This window comes from Aythya ferina, assembly GCF_964211825.1.
Source record: "Aythya ferina genome assembly, chromosome: 2".
In the NCBI taxonomy this organism is placed as follows: Eukaryota; Metazoa; Chordata; class Aves; order Anseriformes; family Anatidae; genus Aythya; species Aythya ferina.
In genome coordinates this window covers 17,461,613-17,474,616 of record NC_140297.1, presented here as the reverse complement: position 1 = coordinate 17,474,616, position 13,004 = coordinate 17,461,613, and the positions used below count along the sequence as shown (strand labels likewise).

The 13,004-nt window shown below is 45.0% G+C and overlaps 1 long non-coding RNA gene across 1 annotated transcript; it reads right to left on the bottom strand.

Moving 5' to 3' along the window:
- Positions 1–1,691: 1,691 nt before the first annotated feature.
- Positions 1,692–8,450, bottom strand: LOC311431399. The gene is made up of 2 exons (XR_014689394.1): positions 6,914–8,450; positions 1,692–3,064 (listed from the first exon to the last, which is right to left on the bottom strand). It is a non-coding gene; the product is annotated as an uncharacterized lncRNA (long non-coding RNA).
- Between the last annotated feature and the right edge of the window lie 4,554 nt (positions 8,451–13,004).

Below are 13,004 nucleotides of genomic sequence, written 5' to 3'. Positions count from 1 at the left end.
GAAAAGACCTCAGAAGGTCTCTATGTCCAGTCTCTTGCTCAGGGAGGATCAATACCAAATTCAGACAAGTTTGCTGATAGCTTTGTCTAGTCAAGTCAGGAAAATGTTCAAGGACGGAGATGCGACTGCTTCTTTGAGCAACATGTTCTAGTCCTTAATTATCCTCATAGCAACTTTTTTCCCCTTATAATCAGGTGAATGTTCATCCACCATGTACCTCCATAAAGCGCCTTCCTTTCTCTTTTTGGTAACATCTTACATATTAAGAGGCTGGTATTAGGTGCTCCTGAAGCTCTCTTTTCCAGGCTGAACAAGCCCTGTTCCTTCAGCCTCTATTCAGAGCTCTGGTGCTCCAGCCACCAATCCTCTTGAAGGCCCTCTGCTGAACTCACTCAAGATTATCAATATGTTTCTCATACTGGGTGGGTGGAGGTGGGGTGTCCGAAACTGGACCATTGTTCCAGATGTGTAAAGAGTGCTGAGTAAATCAAGAGAATAATTTCCCTGGATCTACAGGCTGTGCTCTTGCTGATGCAGTCCAGGATGCTGTTAGCCTTTGTCAGTGCCAGCATGCACCGAGGACCTATTTAAGTTCACTGCCTGCCAGGACTCCCAGGTCCTTTTCATCCCAGCTGCTCACCAGCCAGTCGGTCCTCAGCCTATACTACTGCCGGGCTTAGTCTGTTTCTTGTGCAGAACTTGGCATTTCTCCACTGAATTTCATGAATCACAGAATCACTGAACTGTAAGTGTTGGAAGGGACCTCAAGAGATCATCGGGTCCAACCCCCCTGCCAAAGTAGGTTCCCTAGAGTAGGCTACCCAGGTAGACATCCAGACAGGCCTTGAATATCTCCAGAGAAGGAGACTCCACAACCACCCTGGGCAGCCTGTCCCAGTGCTCCGTCACCCTCACCGTGAAGAAGTTCTTTCGACTGTTGGTGCGGAACTTGCTGTGCTCCATTTTGCAGCCATTGCCCCTGGTCCTGTCCCCACAATCCACTGAAAAGAGGTTGGCCAAATCCCTCTGTGTCCCACACTTAAGATATTTGTAAACATTGTTAAGATCCCCTCTCAGTCTTCTCTTCTCAAGGCTGAACAGACCCAGGTCTCTCAGCCTTTCCTCACAGGGAAGATGCTCCAGTTCCCGCATCATCCTTGTTGCCCTCCACTGGACTCTCTCCAGGAGATCCCTGTCTTTTTTTATAGCGGGGAGCCCAGTACTGGACACAGTACTCCATGTGAGGCCTGACCCGGGCAGAATAGAGGGGGAGGATCACCTCCCTTGACCTGCTGGCCACGCTCCTTTTTATGCATGCCAGATGAAGTTCCTTTCAGCTCATTCCTGTAGCCTGCCCAGGTCACTTGTGTTAGGTTATGTGACAGAAGCTCATCTGAACACCTACAAAGAAGGTAAATAACAATCTCTGCACTCCCCTCACTTTGTTGTACAAGGCACTTGTTGTGTTAAGGGTATATGGCTGAGGGAGACCCTCCCGTTGAGTCATGAGTTTCAGAAAGGACCCTTTCACTTTCAAACTCCTTCTCAGAGAGGAGTCAAGGTGTGGCTGGATCCAATCCTAGTCCCAGACTTGGTCAACACTTTATGTGTAAAGAATTATGAATATAGATACTCATGAGAGTCAATCTTTGCCTGTTTCAGAGCCCTACCAAGGACTTTCACTGTGACAGTTTCACGAAGTTGAAAATATATGTAATTTATTAAGGCAACAGATATAACAGATTCAGAATTGCTGTTGATTAATTCACTTATGGCAATAACTGAGCTTGAGTTAATAGTTCAGTGCTTTTGCTGGCTACCATCATGCCCCTGCTCCTGCCCTGGCTGGGAACCTTTGGCAGTAGCCAGGCAATTCACAAGGTGGAGAAACACAGAGATCCCTTCCAACCTCACCCATTTTGTGATTCCTTTAGAAAATAAAGCCTCCAAAGTGTAACTGGTTGTGTATTCCAGCACTTTCACATTATAAAAATCTCTCTTGGAAAGGGAGAGAGAGAAAGAGAGAGAGAGACAGAGAACTGGCTACCATCATGCCCCTGTTCCTGCCCTGGCTGGGTGTTTTATTTGTCCCCTGTGCAATGGGGTCACACTGACTCCAGAGCTTGTATCCCCAGCTCCTGGCAATTTGTTGAGCAACGCAGGCACTCAAGTTACATTAACTGTATGTGGGAATCTCCCATACATCTCCCCACTGTGTACTTGGAACTGAATTGATTGACTGAAGTCTTGAGCAAGCCAGCTCCGATTCTGTGAAGCAGAAGCACCAACTCTGTCTGGATGCAGCCATTGCTGCTCTCCGACTTTCTATTGCCTGAACTCTCAATGTTGGTCAGCTCTGCTCAGCCACGCACTTCAAAAACTGGGTTTCCATCACTAGTGATGGCACTTGCATTGAGGTGATGCTAAAGCAGCTCCTATCTTCTACGTGCTTTGCTTTTGACTGCTTCTCTGGATCTGCCATGAAGGTCCAAGGGGCCAGAATATTTGAATAAAACCAAGACCATTGCCAGTCCCCAGAAGTATAGTAAGAAACCTGATCTTGAAGAATGCTCTGGAGATGTGGGTTTTAGCTGCAGCTGGGGCAATGAGCATTTGACCATCCTGGCAGCGGCAGGTTGCAGCGCAGGGTAACCCAGCAATGGCAGAGCACTGACTACCCGACAGCTTGTGTCTGACAAGTATGTAGGGCATGGGAGCAGAAAGATAGCATGGAAAATGCATGCAGATGACACGCGAGATCAGATCTTTGACATCCTGAAACCTGGAAGCAGCTGGCAGTGAAGGAAAGGTTAACCAAGAAAAAGAAGGGATTGAGAAAACCACAAAAACAACTTGCACTGTTCTAGGAGCAGTGATAATGGCTTGTGTGCTGTTCTGTAGTACCAAATATCATAGCTGGAGCACATAATCAGGACGTTGCAGATCTTGCTCAGGCCTCTGAATTAGATTTTTCTTTTTTTTCCTTTTTTTTTTTTCTTCTTTTCTTCATCAGCTACTGTCAAACATATGATAGTTTGAAGAAAGCTGCAGCTGTCCTTTCCACCTGAAAAACAGTGTTCTGCTCAAAATCTGGATTGTAATTAGATAAATTATTTGTTAAAGAAGTCTGTGTTTAACAGAAGGCTTTTAGTGACAACGTTGTTTGGTCTTTGCAATTAATCTCAGATAATGTTAAGCACACGGGGTCTATTTCTAAACATTCTGTGCTCTCAGCCTCCAAACTCTCAATCCCATTATCAGAGGAAGGATCCCATTAGCGGGATGCATATCAATAATACAATAACCATGACTCTAGCACAGTACATGGAAAAACATTATTTTTTCCTATCAGATCCTGAGATGATGTATTTAGCCAAACTGCTAATATGCCTACCTCCTCTTCTCTGTGTACACCCAGAAATGCAATTAGTTAGATATGTTCTCAACAGCAGTGACATAAAAACACGATTAATGAGAAAGAGACCCAATATTTCCTTAGAAAACCTGCTCACAGATGTACAGTTTGCTTTCTGCCCCAGCCAATTCATCAAAACATCTACCTGTTGTATGGAAGGACTCCTCTGCCCGAACTAACAACCTCACTTTCATGCAAGTACACCAATGTCTTGTTTTGCCTGGATCATATAACACCTTACAACATGCAGGTCAGCCTGCAAATATAGTCTAGAACATCAAGGGCTGTGGCCAGGCCAAGCCCATGACACAGTGGTAGTTGTAGCTCTGGTGAGGCCCAGGTGGTGAAGCCTTGGCTTAAAAGCAGCACCACCAAGACTAGGGCTGGCAGTGGCCATGATTCCCCATGGCACCTCTAGGAGCCTCTTCCCACTGAGCAGCTGAGCTGCCTTGGCCCTGAGCCCAGGCAGCCAAACTAAATACAAATGGATTCCTCTAATCCATTGGGAGGTGGGTTTGATCACCTCCATTAGTTGAAATTTTGGGAAACCTTTGACATTTCCACCTTAAATAGAGTCTCATTAAAAAAAAATAATAAAAAAAGAACATAATCATTCAGAAGTCCCTGTCTCATCTCCCTCCTCCTCCTTACTTCCCTTCTGACCACCCTTCATGCTCCAGGGGAAGTCTTACCCCACATTTTTGAAAGCAGAGCCCAGAGAGGCAAATTTAAGGGAGGCATGTGTGGCACTCTTTGGGACGTCTGAAATTTTGTTTGTTTGTTTGTTTTTGTTTATTTCTCCATTGATGTTTATGTAGCAGTGAGTGAATTCTGGAAATCCCAGCATTCTTTTAGAAGTATTTTAGTTAAAAATCATAGCATTGTATTCAGTTTCAAAAAATAAAACATTTTCATACTTGTACGGAAGCATTGTCTACTGCAAACTTAAAAGCAAACACTATACGTCAAACACAGGGTACAACTTTTATGCAGGTATTCATTATCTGTGACTCTTTATAATGCCTGAAGTCCATTAACAGATATCAGTCTTATCTACTGCTTCAGATACAGATCCTCTTCAGTTCATTTCCTCAGCTCAGATCAAATCATTCCTGATTAGTTTATGGTGAGAACAGTACTTTGTATTACACAGGAGACATTTTAAATTCATTTGATTGAGTAAGAATCAATATTTTAGATGTATCTTTTCCTCTAAAAGGTCTTTAATCCTATGCTGTAAAAGAAACTGAGTGTTAAATGTTCTCAGAAAATTAGATATAAAAGATATATTCCAAATCTTCTCACCAAATTATGTACAAGTAACTTTGTTTCAGAAAATCACCATTAATATCATAGGATTATCCATACAAGAGGAATGAAACAGACTGAGTTGTAGGTGAAGTGCAAAATGTTTGCTCTTTATTGAAGAAGCTCCTTCTCTTCCTTTGGAAGTGTTTACTAATCGCAGTGTTAAAATAACAACAACAACAACAACAATAATAAATAACAACAACAATAATAAATAACAACAACAATAATAAATAACAACAACAACAACAATAATAACAATAAAAAATAACATCCCCTTCCTCCAAAGTGGGGGAAAATTTTTAAGGACTTTGAGGGAAAGTAAGTAGACATAAACCCCATGACTGCAGTTCTGAAATATATATTCTGTTCTCAGTGTCTGTGGACAGTCTTTACCAGTTCTGGGCTCAAACGACTGTCCTAAGACAGTTGGAAACGGCACATAAATGCACCTTACTCGCTAGAACTGTAGTCCCACTGGGATCTCTGTGTCTGGCACCCCCTGTAGGCCATGCATCCCCATGCATCCCCATTTTGTAGCCAGGATTTAAGCTGAAAACAATGACATGGATAAAATATTTCTAGGCTTGTGGCCTGCATTTGGCAAAAATCTATGCAACTGTGCATGGGGTATGCGCTGGGGGCTGTGCATGGGAAATATCAGACAAAATGTGTGATGGTGTTACTAATGTCAAGTCTACATGTGTCAGCCCTCAGCAGGGAAGTAACTTTATTTACTCATGACATGTCTGACAAAGGACCCACCTGAGCCATTGTGCTGGTTTAGAAAAACACCCCTACATTTCTCAGAGTAGAAACAGAGGAAGACTTCATCCAGGTGTTGGACTTCTTGCCAATAATAAAGATACAAAGAACAGGATCCTGTGCAGAACTGTAATTTCTCACCATCAGTTCAATTTATTGCTAAGCCATTAGGAAATCCAAATAATGCAGTGTTTCATATCGACACACTAGGCCTTTACTTCGCTATGTGAACTGAGGAGAAAATCTCTAGTTATTCTCCTTTTTCAGTAATTAAGCCAATAGGTAGTGGAACTGACAATTTCTGGAAGCAGACACAATTCATATTATGGAAATGTAATCTGAAAGATTTAACGTCAAAATATTATGATCCAGGTAAGAACTACACAGGGAAAAATGTGCCCAATGTGAGGTGTCTTCCTCATGATGAAATCTGTTACTGTGATCTCAAACTCTACATTAGATTTTCAGCATGGAGTGAAGCCTCCTGTTTTAAGCATCTCTACACAAATGAGAAGGAGGTAGAGAGTTTGGGAAAGTAAAATAGGACATGAGGAAACAGCCTCAAGTTGCACCGGGGGAGGTTTAGATTGGATATCAGGAAGAATTCCTTCATGGAAAGAGTGGTTGGGCATTGGAACAGGCTGCCCAGGGAAATGGTGGAGGTATTTAAGAAATGCATGTTTGTGGTGTTTAGGGACATGGTTTACTGGTAGACTAGGTAGTTAGGCAGGCAGTTGAAATTTACGATCTTAAGGGTCTTTTCCAACCTAAATGATTCTATGACTCTGTGAGTATGGCCATGAGCTGTGCTAGGTTTAGGAGAAACAATGTCTGAGAATGAAAACACAGGCTGCCCATCCCTCTAGAAAACCAATGGAATTATTTCTCCTTTCTGCACTGCCAGTAAATACCTCAAATTGAGCATGGAAAACACAGCTGAGCAGCTGAACACAAGAAATCAATCACTCGCTCTTGACTTGCCAAGTTGCTTGCCCATGGAAATGCCACATTTGCTAGCGCTTTTCAGAAATAATTGGCTTTAGCACTCAGCTGAAGAAATGCCTTTCTTCATTTTTACATGTCCCAGTTGTGTTCCACAACTTGAATCAAGTACTGGAAACTATGGAAAAAGAAAACTGAATTTAACGCAACAGAATTGGATTCGATGCTGCCTAGGATGGCTGCAACTGCTGAGGAGGTCAGCAAGCAATGCACAAAAAAACCTTGAGGTTCTCTTGTTTTCAGACCAGAAATAGCACACAAATATAGGAGACAAACAGAGAAAACATGTCCTCAAAGAGTGGATAAGTGATATGTAACAGAAACGTGATGAAAAAAGATTACTCCTCCATGAACACTAACTCTGAATATAAGAAGTCTGAGGTGGGAGGTAATCCTGATAGGCAGCATGTCCGTGCTCTTTACCTGAATCATTTCTGAGAGTGTCAGTGGCCATTCCAATGCACCGCTGTGATCATAAAGAAACTCATGGCCTGTCTGGACTTCTCTGCTGCTGAGGAGGACTGACTGCTGAACTGTCAAAGGTTCTTACATCACCGGTTCTGGACTTCAAAGACAGAGGCTGCAGCTGCAAAAATACAAAAGCTAAATACAAATTGGCATTTTGCTTAGCATAAATTCCATTACTGCTTTCATCAAATAAAGAGAAATAACAGGTGCAGAACATCTGAATGTCAAAATACAATTTGTTGAACAGCTAGGGTGCTTTTATGGAACAGAAATGAAACCTGAAAATTTTCACTACTGCCAGTACTTGTAGCATCACCTAGATCTGTCTCCTGAAAACCTGATTTCCTCCACAATTTTTGCAGCGTTCACAAAATGCTGCAGCTGCACCTGATGGACATAACAATGTGAATTAGTGCTGCCAAGACGCAAAGTAGCATGTGCGAGGCCAAGGTTTAGCTTGGTGTGCCAGGGTCTGCACCGTGAAATTCCATGGACAGCACTTTGCTGGGCAATGCGCAGGGGAAGCACGGAGATGTGGGAGGGTCGGGGAATGAGGGCTAAACTGAGGGGTAAACTGAGACTGAGTTCACATCACATCATATATCAAACCTGCTGAAACGGTGGACTCAAATCTGGTTCTCACCCATGAGCGAGCTTTGCCTGGGCTGATGGGTTCATTTGACTAAGAACATAGGTGTCCACTTCTGAACCACATTTCAGAGCTCCCTGCATGTCAATGGAGAGGAACTTCTATGGCAATGAACCACGAAGAAAGTTAATGTACAGAAACAGGCAGAGGGCTTGAAACTCTTGCTTCTTTCCACTCCACTGAGGAGCATAACGGGACCTGTTCGACCATGCACATCTTCCTTCCTCCTGTGCTGCTTTCCTCACTTCTCTGGGAGATGCCGTGCATTTTTGCTGTTCTCCTGGACTCCAGCTTCCCTGTGTTAGTGAAATAACCAGCAGTGAAGGTGGTATGGCAGCGCTGGTTTGGTGAACTGCTTTCTGCTGAGTTGTCCTCAGAGAAACTGCCCAGAAACCTCAAGGAAAATTACTTTGGTAGTCCTGGAATTCACATACTCCCCGTGGCACCATGAGATTTTAATTCCTGCATGATTCTGGACCGTCTTGCAAGGAAAAGTGAATTTTTAAAACCTGCTTTGCATCTGAAGCCTTAATATGTTGACTGTTTATCCGTTTAAAATATATTTGGCTAACTCACCTTCGAAAAAGAACAAAAACCACAGAATGAAATGTTCAATATGCAATAAAAGGATAGGGCTCAGAGAGGGGGGAGAGAGTGAGACAGATGAATAGACCAGCTTGTTTTGTGTGCCATGTTAAACAAAGTTAAAACCATCCCCGACTCCCAGCCCGCTTCCCTGGAAAGGTCTGCGGGCGGACGTCTCAGCTGTGTGGCCACGAGTCTGTCTTCTTCCAGCTCTCCATCTTATCTTTCACCCTTGCTTTTTGTTCCCAAGCTACCTTTCTGCCCCCCCCCCCTTTTTTTTTATTTTTAAATTTTTAAATTTTTGTTTTGTTTGTATTTTTCAATGATTTTAGTCCTCCTCGCAATTAAGAAAGTGTGGTGAGAGACTTTGAAGGCTGAATTTGGGGAGCAGCTGGGACATGCCATTGAGTGGGATGGAAGAGCTGAGAGGACACTTGAGCTGCATCACTTCCCAAGGGCAAACTTACAGTTTTGGAAGGAAAATGCTGCTTTACCTGTTTGGAGGAGTCCATTTAGGTCGGCAGCATGTGGAACCTGGGGCTGGGTGCAGGCTGACACCACCCTGTAGAGCTGCTGACGGAGCCTTACCCGGCGCTGAACTGTGGCAATGGGCCAGGCACACCATTCCCACCTCATTTTCCCCCTTAACTTTCCACTACAGTCCAACTCTTCTGCACTTCTTCCTCACACTAGCACTGGGCAGGCAGCCCATTAGCTGGGCGTAAGAATGATGAGATGCTGGCTCAAGGAAACAAAGTGCCTGAAAACATTTTAGCTGTCAGTAGCTTGATTTTCTTTTTTCTTTTTATTATTATTATTTATTTTCCATAACCTTATTTTTTTTTTCTTTCTTTTTAATTCACAATTTGATGTTTATTTGCCACTGAGGCCTTGGCAGCACTTTATCTGATGGCTGAAGCTTGGGGTAGCTGTCATGAGCAGACAAGCCAGATGAAAAGTAAATACTGAAAACGTTGGCTAGAACCAGACATGTCAAAACCGGGGAAACAAAAACAAGAAGGGAGGCTAGCAGGGTCTAGCAGGAGAAGCAACTATAAAACCTCTAACTAAAAGCAAACTCAGCCCTTGATGGTGTGTGAAAATGTAGAAGAGTTTTGTTCCAGGATTTTTCCTTCTCTTTAGCGTATAGAAGAAAATCAAAGACAAGATCCTACGAGAGAATCCAAAGCAGGGTGCTTTCTCCTGAAACGTTTCTTGACATATACTTGTGTAGTTGATCCTTGAAAAATTCCAGCAATGGCAACTCCACCGCACCCTTAAGTAACCTGTTTCAGCACTTACACTTAGTGTAAAAACCTTTTCCTAGTGCTTTGCACTCCTTCTCCATACCTCCCTGTTTGCTGTAATTCTGGCTGTTTTCATAGAATAGTTTAGTTCTTTATTTATGTGAAGCTTTGAAGCCCTATATTTGATTTCTTAAAACATTGAGCAACTTGTTTTGTTTCATATTTACCACTTGCTGATGACTCAATTCCAAAGGTCTTTTTTACTCACCAAAAATATTTTGCTAATGTATATTTATTATGAAACTGTATGGGTTGCATGTTTCCAAAGCTGTTCATCAATATGAATATCTTACTGTGGATCAGAAGTGTTTGTCTGTGAACCACATTCATAAAATAAATATGGTAAAAATTATCCTCGAAGAATTGACATTGGCTGTTACACAGCCCACAGTTGCTTGCATTTTCCTCTAGTGACTTTCCTGATATCAGTTCTAAATTCAGGGCTGGGTGAATGGCTTGGCAAAATATTCAAAGCTTTCTGACTTGGCGGGCTCAAGGGTTGAGATAAGGATGGGGATATCACTCAACAAATATCATAAAGGGCAAAACAGACTCAGAGTAGGGAGATAGTAAGATTTATTGCCTATTGCTAACAAGCTAGAGGAGTGAGAAACAAAGGAAAAACAAACAAAGGAAAAACAAACAAACAAACAAACAAAAACATCTTTTCCCATCCACCCTCTGCCACCTCCTCCCCCCCGTGCAGCACAGGGGAACGGGGAAATGGGGGCTGCGGTCAGACTATAGTGCTTCTCCTCCACCACTCCTTCTCGATCATTCTCTTCCCCATCTCCAATGTGAGGTCCCTCCCACGGGATGCAGTCCTTCCCGAACTCATCCTGAGTGGGTTTTCCATAGGCAGCAGCAATTCAAGAACTGCTCCAGATATGGGTCCGTACCATGGGGTCCATCCACCAGAAGCACACTGCTCCTACCTGGATCCCCCATGAGCGGCAGCTCCTGCCAGGTCACCTGCTCCTGCGTGGGCTCCTCTCCACGGGCTGCAGCTCCGGCCCAGGGCCTGCCCCTGCGGGGGTCCTCCAGGGGCCACAGCCTCCTCCAGTGTAGATCCATCTGCTCCACTGTGGTCTCCTCCATGGGCTGCAGCATGGAACCCTGCTCCACCATGGTACACCATGGGCTGCAGGGGGACAGCCTGCTCCACCAGGGGCCTCTCCACAAGCCGCAGGTGAACTTTGGCTCTGGTGCCTGGAGCACCTCCTGCCCTCCTTCTGCAGTGAGCTTGGTGTCTGCAAGGCTGTTTTCTCACTCCCCTCTTTCTCTCAGCTGCTGTTCCCAAGCAGTTTTTTTCCTGTTTCTTAAATACGCTCTCACAGAGGTGCAAACAACATCTCTTATTGGTTGAGTTCTTGCCAACAACAGTGCCCTTATCTAACATGGGGCAGCTTCTGGATTCTTCTCGCAGAAGTTACCCTTATGCCCCCTCCACTACCAAAAACTTGCCATGTAAACCCACAACATAAGCATATCTGAAGCTTATTTGCATATACAGCTCTATTTTCCTCTGGAGTTAGTCTCCATGTCAGAGAGGATCCTTTTGCCAATAATTTATCAAGCATCTGCATGACATCAGGTAACTTTTCTTTGGAAGTACTGGTAGGAGAGGAGACAGTTGCTTCCTTCAAAGAAGGAAAGGCAAGAAGAAGTGCCTGTTTGTGACATGCGAGTTATTTGGCTGTATGCTTATGCTGCAGTGTCACATCCATGCTTAATTTTCTCCTCGGCCAGGGGGCACTCAAATCAGCATCACTTAAGAGAGTGAAGAATAGCAGGCTGCAGGGCATTTCTTGCGCTTGGGAAGATGCTTTCCATCATTGTTACTGCATGAAGCTCCCGAGTACCATAACATTGAGATTTTTGTGGCTTGCCAGAATACTACTGCTGAAGGAACAAGGGCAGCAGACTGGGGGGAAAAAATGGCCAAGAGGAGGAGGTCTAAAGGATGAAGTGTAGGTTGCAGGATCGCTGATAGCGACTGGGGACTGCCTGCAGGCTCCTCTGTTGCCATGAGCAGAGCGGGCTTATCCTGCAGCCAAGGGGGTTGTGCAGCACAACACAGCCTGAAGGTCAGGCCGAGCATGCAGTGTAGCACAGCCCAGCACAGCATGGCACAACATAGCATTGCATGAAACAGCACAGCACAACACAGGGCCGTGCCTGCTCAGGTCATGGCTATGTGGATCATTAACTGCTTGATGTCCAGTGGTCTCCTGGTTGGCATCCCTACACCTCCTGTCCCACTCTAATTGTACAGCCTCCTTCTCAGAACCCAGAAGCTAGGTCTGGATTTAATCCAGTAACGTCAGCCTGTTGTATATTACAATCACTTCCATTATATACACTGTGGAAGTCTCTTCCCTGGCCTGTTTACTGTCCACACACCCAGGGCTCACATTAACCTGGCTTGCTGCAGGGAATTTGAGGCACAGGATCCCAAACACCAACCCCACAGTGACCTGTAGCCTCAGCTCTGCACTAGACGTAAGCTTTCCTGTGACAACTGTGCCAGCCCAACAACTGCTTGTTGCTGGCTGGCATGGTCTTGTTTTGTTCCTCCTGTGACCTTTCCTCCTAACTCTTCCCCTTGTGCATGCCAACACTCATCTGCTCCCTCAGTGACTTTGTTTGGCTCCTTAAACACAGGGGAAGCCACTCCCGTCTGTGGGCCAGATGACAGTGGTCTGGTGAAGGAGCACCCTGAGGTCTGGACCTGAGGCTGAGCAAGAGGAAAGTGAGCTGTGAAAACACCTACCTGCTGGCCTCCTCACCATCACCAGTGTGTGGCTCCAACCTAGCAGTCAGTGGGGTCTGCCTCCAGAATTCAGACAGTGCTTGGAATATCTGGAAATTTCTGCTGCACTGGGAAAAAGAATCAAAGAATCATAGAACCATAGAATATCCCGAATTGGAAGGGACCCACAAGGATCATTGAGTCCAACTCCTAGGTCCCCAAATATCCAGCCTGAATCACCCCTGTCGCAGCTTCAAGCCATTTCCTTGGGTCTTATTTCTGTCCCCACAGAGCAGAGCTCAGCACCTGGATAGGTTGGACTGATGGGCTGAGGTCAACTGCATGAAGTTCAACAAGGCCAAGTGCTGGGTCCTGCACCTAGGGCGCAATAACCCCAAGCAGAGCTACAGCCTGGGAGATGAGTGGTTAGAAAGCTGCCAGCAGTGTGCTCAGGTGGCCAAGACAGCGTGGCCAGCAGGGCCAGGGAAATGATTGTCCCCCCATACTCGGCTCTGGTGAGGCCGCACCCTGAGTACTGTGTTCAGTTTTGGGCCCCTTGCTACAAGAAGGACATTGAGGTGCTCGAGCGAGTCCAGAAAAGGGCAACGAAGCTGGTGAGGGGTCTGGAGAACAAGTCCTACGAGGAGAGGCTGCGGGAGCTGGGCTTGTTCAGTCTGGAAAAGAGGAGGCTCGGGGCGACCTTATCACACTGTACAGGTACCTTAAAGGAGGCTGTAGTAAGGTGAGGGTTGG